The following is a 12,263-nucleotide window of genomic DNA, read 5'->3' as shown; positions in this document are numbered from 1 at the left end:
TCTGCAAGAATTCCTCCTGAGGTAGTCAGGACCTTTTTGTGTGTGTATGTATGTACAGAGGCTCACCAGAGAAAAGAGTAAAGAGGTCATTTCCAATGCTTTCAGAAGTATCCCGGAAGTAGAACATAAATTTTAGTTAGTTATCTATTGTGCCTGGTGAGGTTAGCTCGATGTCAGGTATTGACTAAAATATTTAGAGTTGTATGGATCCTGGTTAGGACTTTTCAGCCGTAAGGGGTTTTCTGTCCTTCCAGTGAGAGGACCTACACATGTGAAAGTGATCTTAGCAGAGGGCCCTCTTGCTGAGATAAAGAAGGGAAGGAATCATTTGTGATGCTCAGAACCTCATTTCTTTCCTCTCACTTCCTCCTTTTCTTTCTCCCAGGAAGTGCTCCTTCCTTATAGAGCCCATTTTTTCCCATGTTATTTTTTCTCTGTTTTGTGTCTGTGGTTTTTTTTTTTATCTCTGTATTTTCAGTTGGGTGCTTCCCTCAGATGTCTGATGTGGTTATCTTCTGCGCATAGTTAACAGCAGGGAGGGAAAACTGATTGGAAGAATGTTCCCAAAATTTCTTGTCCATGGCTCCCCAAGAGTCCCAGTCACTTTTTTTGTTGTTGTTTTTGTGGCTTCTCTCACAGCCTCAGTTCAGCTTATTAGGTGGTTAAGTCCTAAGAACTTGATAGGAGAATTTGCATCGTGGCCAGTAGAGATTGCTGTTTTTTCCCTAGAGAATTGCAAATCTCCCACAATACTGCCAGGAGTTCTCTGTGGTGCTCCAGGGTGCCTGAGTGCACAATTTGGGAAATGCAGCTGTAGGACACTCAGTCTGGAAGGGGCTTGTCAATTGAGAAGTCCTATGTCAGGTCTTCTGTTCGGGTCTTTGCTTGAGCTATCTCTGTAAGAGCTTGGAAGACATGTATGTGTTCCTTTGCTTTATGCAATAATGTGACAATCAGCCAGAGGAAGCCTTTCAAAATATTATCCAGGGTGGAATTATTTAATCCACCTGAACTGGTCCTTCTTTATTAGCACGCCTCACACATAGTGTTTTGAAGTTGGAGTGGAAGCCACAGTACCTTGATCTCTCGGTAGTGTCTGGGATACTTATTAGTCACCTTGTAGATATGATGCTGTCTTCCCACAGCTACCTAGACTGTCACTGCCTGGGTGTGGTGTTGGGAGAGGTCTCACTGAGGCCAGAGACTCAGCTTCCCAGGGTTAGGAGAGTAGAGGGACAATATGCACCCCTACAATCATTATGAAGGGACAATAGGTGCCCCTGTGTTGGGGATGTCATTGAGCTATGAAAGCTTGGAGACTCTATTGTGTCAGTCCTATGATTGGTGCACATGCGCTCTACGATACCCCTGTACTTCTGATTGTAGGTTTAACATGTGTGGACATTAGATGACAGTAATACATTTTGAGAAGATGTTGAGCCCTTGGTGCACACAGGCAGCTCTCATGGACTGTTGCAATAGGTGGTGTGGCCAGAACTAGGACTGAGCGTCATGATTCCTACATGCTGACACCACACAGCTTTCCTTTATAGGACTTCACCTTGTCCCATCAGATTCTCAGGGAGGATCCTTTTGTCTCCTCTCAGAGAGGCACACCTGAGTACCAGCAAGCCGGAAATCAAATGGAGAAGCAGGCAGAGGTGTTTGCATTCACTGCTCCCATTGACATGCCCCCTTCACTGTGCCTGGGGTCCATAAGCCTAGGGTTACCTTATTTTATTCTTTCAGATAGTAACCCTCCAGGCGGCTGACAGAGCCGCCCTCTTGTCTACAAAGAAGAAGGCACACAGGGATCTAATCTAATTGCTCCTCCAGCAGCTCCTCATTACAATCCCCTTCCAGGGTACCTAATGCCATCAGTTTCAGAGATTTCAATATTCTATCATATGGATTAGATTGGTCCTGCCTTCTGTCATCTCTGACTTAGGATTCAGGTTTCCAGATCTGCTAAGTCAGTTAGTACTTTTCCATCTGTTTTCCAGCTTCCTGAATTTTGTTGTCTTCCTCTTGTTTTCCCTATTTTTGTAGGGTTAGATATTTTCTGTTTGCTTCCAAAAAGCTTTGTTGTGGTTTCAGTAGGATTTGGGAAGAGAGTTAAATTAGACCTGCTTGTGCCATCTATCATATTTCCATTCATTCTTGAGAATCTTTGTGTGCAGGGACTTGATTAAGTGGTAGGACTTAAAAAGTAGTAAGACCATACTTTACCTTTTGATGGAGTAGGAGGTGGGACATGGAGAGAACCAACTAGGTTGACAGGGTAAGGATGACATCTTATTTCATGTTACTTTGTCTTTCCCTCCCTGCTCTGTGTAGGGAGTGTCTTTTAGTAAGGTGGGAAGAAAGATTTTGCTGGGTAGTACCCACTCTGAAGAATTTTAGTTTTTTTTTCCAACTTAACCCCAGAAGGGCCTTGAACCAGAGGTAAGAAGGATAGGAAAAAAGAGAGGAAGAGAGACTGAGGGAGAGGACTCCTGCAGATGTTGGGCCCTTCTGGGGTCTTCCTGTTGGTGGATTGGACACTCTGTGGACGTATAGTGAGTCAAAAGCAGTTTGATGTTTTTCATTTATGAGTGAATTCTTTATAAAAACCTTAGTCCTGTGTGTTTCTAACTTTCCCTCCCTCAATTTTCCTTCTTCCATCAGTAGTTACTTCCTTTTACCTCCATCATTAAAACTCTGTAGTCAAGAAATTGTCCAATACTGTGCCAGTCTTAGATAAGAAAGCAAGAGAGTCATCTAGAGCACCTGGACTTATATAAGCTCTTAACATCCACCCAAATGTCTTGGTCTTCCCTAACTGGGTGAGGACCATTTGATTCAGTCTCATCGGTATCGATGCCTGCCAGGACTCAGAGATGCTAGTGTTCTGTGAGCCTGCCTGTGTGTGACAACGCTTCTAAGAGACCATGCATTGTGCTGGCTGTTGCTTAGGGCTTTGAACTGGTCACAGTCCCTGCTGCTCCTCCTTCAAGGCTCTGAGTAGAAGAAGGGTCCATCTGGGTTGCACAGCATTGGAAGGAAGGTCTAGTTCAGGTTCACCAAACCCCAAAATGTTACAACTCTAGAGGTCAAATATCTTCAGAGGCTGGAGTTGAGAAAATTGACTTACGGCCATTTTTAATCCAGGGCAAAAACAAGCCATCTAGTGCCCAAGTCTTGGGGCCGAGGAGGTTCTCTAGCATGCTCAGCACTGCAGGTCTTAGGTCACTGGTGGAGTCTTACCACGCAGACATCTTCTCTGTTTATGATGAATTATTTTACAGGGGTACCACTGTTCTCCTTGCATTTGGCTCCTCCATCCTCCATCACCTCCCCACTCCTGAGCCAAATGCCCAGTACTGCTGCCATCAGATGTCAGTGTATTTGTCTGAAATCCCACCAACCCCAGTCCAGATGTAAATTATTGGATACACAGATAGCTAATGTAAGGAGCTCGGGATACTGGTTGATTCTCCTTTCTAGAAATAGGTAACTTAGCCCCACCATGGATAGTTGCATTTTTAAGTCTGGGTTTCTATGGTAAAAGCAGATTCCTTCCTTAGTAAAGGAATTTAAGGTATCAAAGAATGCATAGGAGACTACTGTTGTGGCCTGACTTGAGATCATGTTCCAATCCCATGGAGAATTTTTTATTAGTATGATTCTTTCCCCCTGCTTCCTTTCTGTTCATATTCCAGCAAGCTGGACCTCAGAGAACAGGGCAGGTTCAACTTCCTTGCTTTCTCTACTTCAAGTCCAGCTGATAGAAAAGGATCTTGCATACTGAGAGCATATTCCATTTTCTCACTCGGAAGCTCTCTGGAAGCAGAGCCAAAACCTAGTGGCAGTAGTCGTCGATTTATTCTAACATATGCTTCATGTAACTGGAGATGTTGAAAAGTGCTGCATAGTTGCACTGAACTGAACACAATCAGAAAATCCCATGGTCACCTGACATGCAATTTAGATGAGTGGATTAGTCAACATGGGACTAGGCACCTTCACGCATGAACATAGCCATGGATTGCCAAGATACCCTCAAGAATGTCCTATGTGCCTATTGGAGCAGGAATCCAAAATTAGAAAAATGCAAATGGCTGTTGTACATGCACAGTGAAAGGATGGGCCCTTGCCAATTCAGCTGGCTCCCCTCTGAAGCTCAAGTCTGCATCTTCCAAGAAGTAAGGAAGCTGTGGGGCCTAATTTTGATTAGAAGAAGAAAAATTATTCTAGTTGTACCCCAGTAAACCAGTCTAAAAAGACAGTAAGTTAAAGAAGAGATGAAAGTGATAGTCAAGATAAAAAACAATCCCAGTATTAGTCATGTCCCCATGGTCGAGAGTCATTAGACACGCAAATGTTTCACTGGCTTGAACCTTTTCCAAATGTTCTCCTCTCGCAGAACTCCTGAACTTGTAGGATCTGTGCACCCACTTGAAGCAGATATTCTCAGGTTTTGAGGGAACATGAAACTCTATACCACTCCATCCTAAACATAATAAAGGCCAGGAAAGAGAGTTCCATTGCAATTTTGCCTGCTTTTTTTTTTTTTTTTTTTAAATTCCTCCACTGGAACTTCTAAAGTATACAGAGTAGGTCTGCTGTGCTCTAACTCCAGGGCAGACTTGCAGACCTCTTCCAAGAAATGATTTGGTTACCTTTAAGTCATGTATTTGATGTCCAAACTTGTCGAAATTCTGTGGCGGTTTAATTTGGAGAAGAATTCTTTATCACTGTTAGGATCTCGAGGTCTGAGCAGGCATTCCTGTTCATTCTTCTCTTGCATCACGCACCCTGAGCAGAAATTGTCAGAGAACCATGGTGCTGTGTGGATGTATTCTGCCACTTTTCTGTGGATGCTTTTTTCCTGGGGAGGATGGTTAATACCATCACACAGGACACTCTACAGAGCAAGTCAGAAAAATGAAGGAGATGAAGAAGTGATTCATGTCAGAAATCTACCCTCAACAGATAATCTTTCAGGGAAAGAGAATGGTCTTATGGCCAAACTGTTCTGTAGATCAGAATTTCAGAGTTCTTCACCTCATACTCCATGTAAAGGCCCTATGAGAAACCATGAGATAAACGCTTGCTCATTCTTTTGCTTCATATTAGTGCATTAAAATTACAGCCATAACAAACACCAGCAAATTCCTTGTAGGGGTAAACAACTAATCGGTTATTTTATGAATTATAAGGCCCACACATGGAGTTATTGACTAAAACAATTTATACTGAGTTGTTCATTAAGTCATGCTGTTTCTATGTTACTATTTAATAGAGCCAAGAATGCTGATAACAGAAGGTGCTCCTCCTTGCCCTGAATGCAATCATTGAGATGGACTTAACAAACTCAGTGGCATGCCACTACCACTGGACACAGGGCTAGGGTCCAGAGAATCAAATGTTCTAAAAGCCACGCTACCTGCCCACCAAGAGCTGACAGTTTTGAGGGGAGATAGAGATGTATGCAGATGATTTGCATCAGGTGGCAAATAGCAGTGTCCCTGGGATTCTGGGGTGACCAGATGAGGCAGATGAGACTTCTTAGAGAATAGGATCCAGGTGGTAAATGTTTTCCTATGTACATTTGGTGGAACTTTTTTCATTAAAAATAATCCACATTCAGTTGAATAGCACAGAAATGTGTCAACAGTGCAGTGAAAGGAGGTGAATCTTAAACAGTAGGTGGCTAAGGGAGTCTTCCAGTTTGGGAGTGGGAAACCTAGAGTGCAAGAGATCTGGGTGTGCTTTGTAGGCTTTTTATAGGGTGTGCTTTTATAGTGGAAAAGTCAGTGTGTGTGTAGGGGGGAGACAGAGTGTAGAGTTAAGGTTGGCCACTTCTGAGGTTGTCATACTATCCAACATTCATTGAACAAATACCTATCAGTAACTTGTCATATACAAGCACTGTTCCAGGTCTTGCAGACACAGCAATGAACAGAGTAGCTGAAGTCTCTGCCTCAGAGACTGAAGTGAGCCATGTGGAAACAGGGGAGCCAGTGGTGGCTGTTGCACACTTACTAATGATCTGCCTCAATAAGGCCCAGTGTCTATTGGTTTTAATATCCACTAATTTGATGTAAGATCTAATTGGGACTGTTTGATCCTTGATCATCTGGACAGGAGTGAAGCAGATGCCTGTGTAGGCCACGACCCCTTTTCAAATAGATTGTTCTCACCTATGCATGAGGGTGGACCCAACAGAGAAGTTTACATTATTCTAACCTTGGGCATCTCCCTGGTATTTTCAGTTGCATCTGGCCTAAGCAGGTTCACTCAGAATTTTTTTCCTTGGGAAATTTAGAATTGGTCCTGAGAGAGCTACTCAATTTCTGCAATCTTTTTAATTAAAGATATGTAAATTCAGAAACTGTGGGGGTGACCATGATTGGCTCTGTGTATAGAGGAATACTGGAAGGCAATAAAGGAAGAAAGAGAAAAATTAATGATAGCACTGGAGAGAGAGAGGGTCAGGGTGCAAGGAGAGGAGGGGAGAAGAGAAGAGAGAGATAAAGAGAGATTGAGATTAAAAATTAATTTTCTTATACAGCCATGATCTAAGTGCCTACCTTGTCGGAAGCTGTTCACACATGGGAGATACTGTAGTGTGAAAACATTCCGTCCATCTCCCCATAGCTTCCTTTCTGCAGGGAAAGGGAGTACCGTGGCTCTGGATAGGTTTTGATTCTTGGTTTTGGTCTGTTTTGAGACCTGGCTCCATTTTCTGCCCTGGGTTTTTATCTAGTTTGATTCTTAGGGGGATACCCCTCCTCCACCATTGGTCCTTTGTTCATTTGAGTGCATCTTTATTGCTTGTGACAGAAAATCATGACCGAATGGAAATTTGTGAGTTTAAAATCTTCATCCTTTAACAGCCTCAAATTAAAGGGAAAGCTGCCCAGACCATCACAAGATTCCAGTTCTGTTCTGATTTATATTCCCAGTATTCTGTGTTAGTGACAAATCTTCATTTGATCTTAGCCAAAAGGCTGAGGAAAAATAAGGTGTGAGTCTGGATGGCCCAAATCAGTAGCCATGTGTGGCAGGTCTGCCCTAAAGTAGGCGAATTATACTTGCTTTCCTAGGTACTGCAGATTGCATGGACTGATTTTAAAGCTATTTTGTAGAATAACCAATTCCTCATATCTATTTTGTTGTCTTAATGTCCTTTCAATTCACATGGGGAATTTCTTCCCAACAGGACAGGATCTCTCACGCCCCACTCGATGTATTTCTGGACTGTATGTCAGGAGAGATACTTTTATTGTTATTTCAGTGGTAAACTAAGGCACAGATGGGTAGTTCTCATTTACATTGTTAGTGCATTAGTGGGCTCTAGTTCCATTTTGGTTTTTTTGGCAGTGTTGGGGTTTGAACTCAGGGCCTCATGCTTTCTAGGCAGGGACTCCACCACTTGAGCCAGCCTGGGGTCTATCTCCATTTTAATATGAAGGCTAACACTTAGCTTACTACTGCCTAGGTCCAGGGAGGTCTGTAAAGACTTATTGCAATTAGATTTAGCTTGAAACCCATAATGAATACGTATGCATATGATAGACTCAAACTCACTGTTTTCACAAATTGAACTGTGAGCACAATGTCATAAAGTTTTTACAACTTCTTCCATGCATAGCTTTTCAAAAATAGAACAAAAATTTAACTGCTCAACTAGCTGACATATTACTCTCGTCTCCAATTTAAAGTTTTCAGTGGAAACTAGAACACTGAAAGCTACAGTGGGCACATACTAGTCCCTGGTATGTGGGAAGCATTAAACTTTCAGAGAATCTTAAAACTCATTTTTGGGTAGAATTGAATATACTTTTAGGTTTTTTTAATGACCCAGTAAGAGGGCATTTTTCATTTTACCAGCAATCAGCTGGTCAACTAGAGAAAACAATTATTCTTTGTAAAAACTCTGAGCTAAAAAGAACAGATTTCAGGAATATTTATAAATTTTATGACTCCATTTTAGTAGTGTTCATATCACTAACAAATTTCAAAGGCAGGAAAGAGTCTTTGAGAGTAGAATCTTAGGGTCAGTAGTAAAGTTAAGTCTCAGATTTAGCTTTCCCACTTTATTTTAAAGGTTTTACTCTAACATTTCTTCCTCCTTCATCCTGAAGAAATAAAAGCAGAATTTAGTCCAATTTTTAAAACGTTTTGCTACAAAAAAGTTCAAACATACATGCAATGGCAGTGAATACATGATGAATCACATTCATCACTTACTAGTCTTCTCTTTTTCTGAAAAATTCCAAAATAAATTATAAACACTGTGATTTCACCCTCAAAGTCTTAGAATGCATCTCTGTATTGGTCAGGCATTTTCTTATATTATGGCACCTCGTGTCAGTCTTTTTTTTTGCTATTACAAAATACCTGACAGAAACAACTTAAAAGAGGACTGATTTATTTTAGCTCTGAAATCCTATTTTCAGAGGCTTCAGTCCATGCCTGGCCTGTGGTGAGGCAAACATTGCCCAGAAGGTCAAAGCTGCTCACCTCATGACAGCCAGGAAGCCAGAGCAGACAGGAGGAAGGGTACAGGGACAAGGTATAGCCCCCAAGAACACACACCCAGAGACCCACTCCTCTAGCTAGGCCCCAGTTCCTAAAATAGCACCACCAGCGGCAGCCCAAACCTTCCACATATATCCTGTGGGGACATTCCAGCTGTAGCACACCTCAGTGACAACCCCTTAGTATTGTTTAATACCCTGCCCACACTCAGCATTGCCCAGTTGTCCTCCCAGTTGTTTTGGTGATCTTGGTAGGCTTGGAATGCAGAGAAGACCCACATGTGTCTTTGGTTGTATGTCTTGAATTCTACTTAAATCCAGAGCGCTCTCCTCTGCCTCCTCATTTTAGTCATGTCATTGATTTCAAGAGACAATTGTCCTTGGATGGTCCACATTCTGGATTTAGCAGATGTCGTCCTCATCACATCACTGTGTTTATTCCTCTAGCTCTTGTGTTTCTTTCCATTTTAAAGGTTTTAATATGTTTGGATGTAATATCTTGGAATTTTCTTCAGATGGGTATCATATCAGAAAAAATATTGGGGTTATCCAAGTTTCATGATGCCATGATTAGTTTGTGAGCTCAGCTGGTGACCACCATTAATGATGTGACTTTCCTTTTATGACTGAGATAATCTAAGACCTCTAGGTCTTCATCAGTTTTTCACTCTTAGCATTCATTGCTGCTTATTGTCTTAACGATTACTACATTAAAGGCTACAGCATGATGCTTTTGTAGTTCTAACCTTCTGCTATTATATGTTAGCTGGGATTCTACAAAAAAGCTTGCTTTTTTTGAGGCACTGGGGTTTGAACTCAGGGCCTTGAGCTTGCTAGGCAGGCTCTCTTATCACTTGAGCCACTCTGCTCAGCCTCCAAAAAGCCTCTTTCTTTCATCAACTAACACTGACTGGTCATTAGTTCATATACTCAACACAAAATAAAGGTTTAAATCTTCCCTTTAATTATAAAACTTCAGAGTAATAGTTTATTGTTTTTAAACTCTGGCCATTGGAATTGGTTAAACAATAGTACCTAAGATGTCATTCAAAGAATGACAGCATCCTCATTCTATAGCCAGACTCGCAGATGCCAACAACATACTTTTTAGGGGTCAGGCAAAGTGACTCATGCCTATAATCCCAGCTGCTCAGGAGGTAGAGATCGAGAAGATTATGTTTTGAGGTCAGCCCCCTCCAAAAACAGTTAGACTCCATCTCCACAAACAATCCAGGTATGATGCTTCTAATCCCAGCTATTCCAGAAGGCATAGGTCAGAGGATTGCCATTTGAGGCCAGCCCAGGCAAAAAGCACAAGACCCTAACTGAAAAATAAATAAAGCAAAAAGGGCTGAGGATCAAGTGATAGAGTTGCCTAGCAAATAAGTGCAAGGCTGAATTCAAAACCTCAGTACCACCAAAAAAAAAAAAAAATCACAAACAAAAAGAGCCTCTCCCTTCTCAAAACTATGTAGTAATAGGTGAAATGGCCATTTTAGGTACCTGGTCCTTCTGAAATTCATTTTGTTATTTTTGAGACAGGGTCTCACTTTGCAACCAGGCTAGTTTCAAACTTGTGATCTTCCTTCCTTAATCTCAGTTTTGGGATTACAGACGTGTGTCACCCTGCCATCTTTTTGTTCTGAAAAGTTCTGAAGGCAAAATTCTATTTCTTTACCTTTAAACTCAAAATTATTTAATTTTTCCTCTCCATTTTGCAATCAATCATAAAATTTCAAAAATCAACTTATGTTTTTCACTGTATATACAAAACCCACATTTAAAGAAGAGCTAGTAGTCACTTCTGGGCCTTTTAGCTAAGATCAAGTGTAGTATCTGTTCTTATCAGTTTAATATCTGATACATCCTCTATCTGAGGACAATATATTAAATGGATTTTTGGAACAGGGAGATGGAATAGGAGCTTGCTCTGTCCACTCCACACATTGACCTGGTATTGCAGTTACCTCCAGAAGCAGTGCACCAAAAAAGAAGATGAAGAAGAAGAAGAGTTAGTGACTAAGTGGAATGGTAGAGAGTGAGTTGAGGATCTTGGAGTCTCCACATGGCACTCCATCATTTCAGATGTTTTATTTTGAGAGATGATTTAAGCTAGACCATTTCTTCAGCCATTCATTGTAGTGTCAATGTTACATAGCAAAATGGTTTTCTCTGGTTATTTATGCTTTCCCCGACATCTATAACACAGCCAGAATTTGGTGTTTCTTCTTTTAAATGCTCACTGTTTTACCATTTAGCAGTGATTTGACAGTGTTGGTCATTCTAAAAATTGAGGGTTCATGGGAAATTATTTGTTGGCAAAGAGCCTTTTGGGTTCTGGGATGATTGCCAGAAAGTTTATCGTTGGCAATGCCTTCTTGACAGGTGACAGGTGTGACCTCTTGTCCCTGCCTTATATCAATTTATTGTAAAACTGTATCTTATCAGTGGCCGACTTCAAACATGTGTACTCCTAAGGAGACTTACTGCCTTGAACATGTCGGCTCACGTTGTCAAGGGACCAGCTGCTCCTGGCGCTACACATGGCTTTCTTAGAAGCTAAAGGAGAAGCTGGCTGTGGCCTCCCTGGGTGTAGAGACGTGAACAGGAAGTAGATCTGTGTCCTTGGGAACTGGAAAGAAGGCACATGTGTTGAATCTGGAGAGACATTCTTTCTCCTGAAGCAGTCTTGGCAGAAGTTACGTCCTGTGGAGTCAGGCAGAAGGCCAAGGAGGAGACAAATAAAAAAATAAAAGAGTTCCTCTCTTTTTCACCTTTTCAAATTTGACGGCTATCCTGCACTCTCAGCACTGGTATTAATTCTTTTTTAAAGTCAGAGAGAAGAGGAAGATATTTTAGTGACCTCAGAGGCTTTTAAAGGCTGTAGTCTCTGTGGCAACATGGAGAAAACAGGATTTTGTTGTTTTAATGTAGCATGGGTCCTGGCATGGGGGGTTCTGTGGTCACAAATGGGACTCAGGATGTTTAGGCATTCTTGGTGCTCCACTATCACTTCCTTGGGCACCCAGCTACTGCAGTGGTCCTCAGTGGCAAAGGCCACATGACACAGAGGTGGCAATTCTGGGCTCTGGAGTCAGAGTTCTTGTGTTTGCAATCTGACTTCACCACTTAAGAACTATGTGCTTGAACTCTCTATCCTCCTGCCTTAACCTCCTGAGTGCTGACACTACAGGTCTGTGCCACCACACCCGCTTTGTAACATGGTTTCAATGAGGTCATTTCTCTGATAACGTCATGAAGTTGAGAACATTTTCATATGCTTGTTCGTTCTCTGGATGTACGTTTTTGCATGTGATATGCTTTTGCCAGTACAAAAATCCCTAAGTGACTGCTTACCTGGCATGCTCAAGTGAATCAGAGAAGAATAAAAAGCCAGTATGGCTGGAGCAGAGCAAGTTCAGGAGACAGAAGTTAGAGAGTGGGAGGAGCACAGGGTCTGGTGAGCCTCAGAGAGGATGTGGCACGTTGCTAAGTGGAGCACTTTGAGCAGGGGAGCAAGTTCTGACTCATGTTTTCACAGGATCACTCTGCCAGGCAGAATCACTGTGCCCAGAGATGTCCATGTCTAAAGATCCTGTTAACATGCTCCGTCACATGGCAGAGAGGAATTAAGATTGCTAATCGACTGAACTTGAGATGGGGGAAATTAGTTTGGATTAGCTGGATGACCCCAATGTGATCACAAGCGTCCTTGTAAGTAGAAGAGGGGCAGAT

At 42.0% G+C, this 12,263-nt stretch overlaps 1 non-coding gene across 1 annotated transcript; it reads left to right on the top strand.

The window, feature by feature from the left end:
- The first annotated feature begins 10,325 nt into the window (after positions 1–10,325).
- On the top strand, positions 10,326–10,517 carry LOC141422757 (U2 spliceosomal RNA). The gene has a single exon (XR_012447499.1). It is a non-coding gene; the product is annotated as a U2 spliceosomal RNA (small nuclear RNA).
- The last annotated feature ends 1,746 nt before the right edge of the window (positions 10,518–12,263 follow it).

Source organism: Castor canadensis, chromosome 4, assembly GCF_047511655.1.
Source record: "Castor canadensis chromosome 4, mCasCan1.hap1v2, whole genome shotgun sequence".
NCBI classification, from domain to species: domain Eukaryota; kingdom Metazoa; phylum Chordata; class Mammalia; order Rodentia; family Castoridae; genus Castor; species Castor canadensis.
The sequence above is the reverse complement of the archived record's forward strand: the minus strand, read 5'-3'. Positions and strand labels throughout refer to the sequence as shown.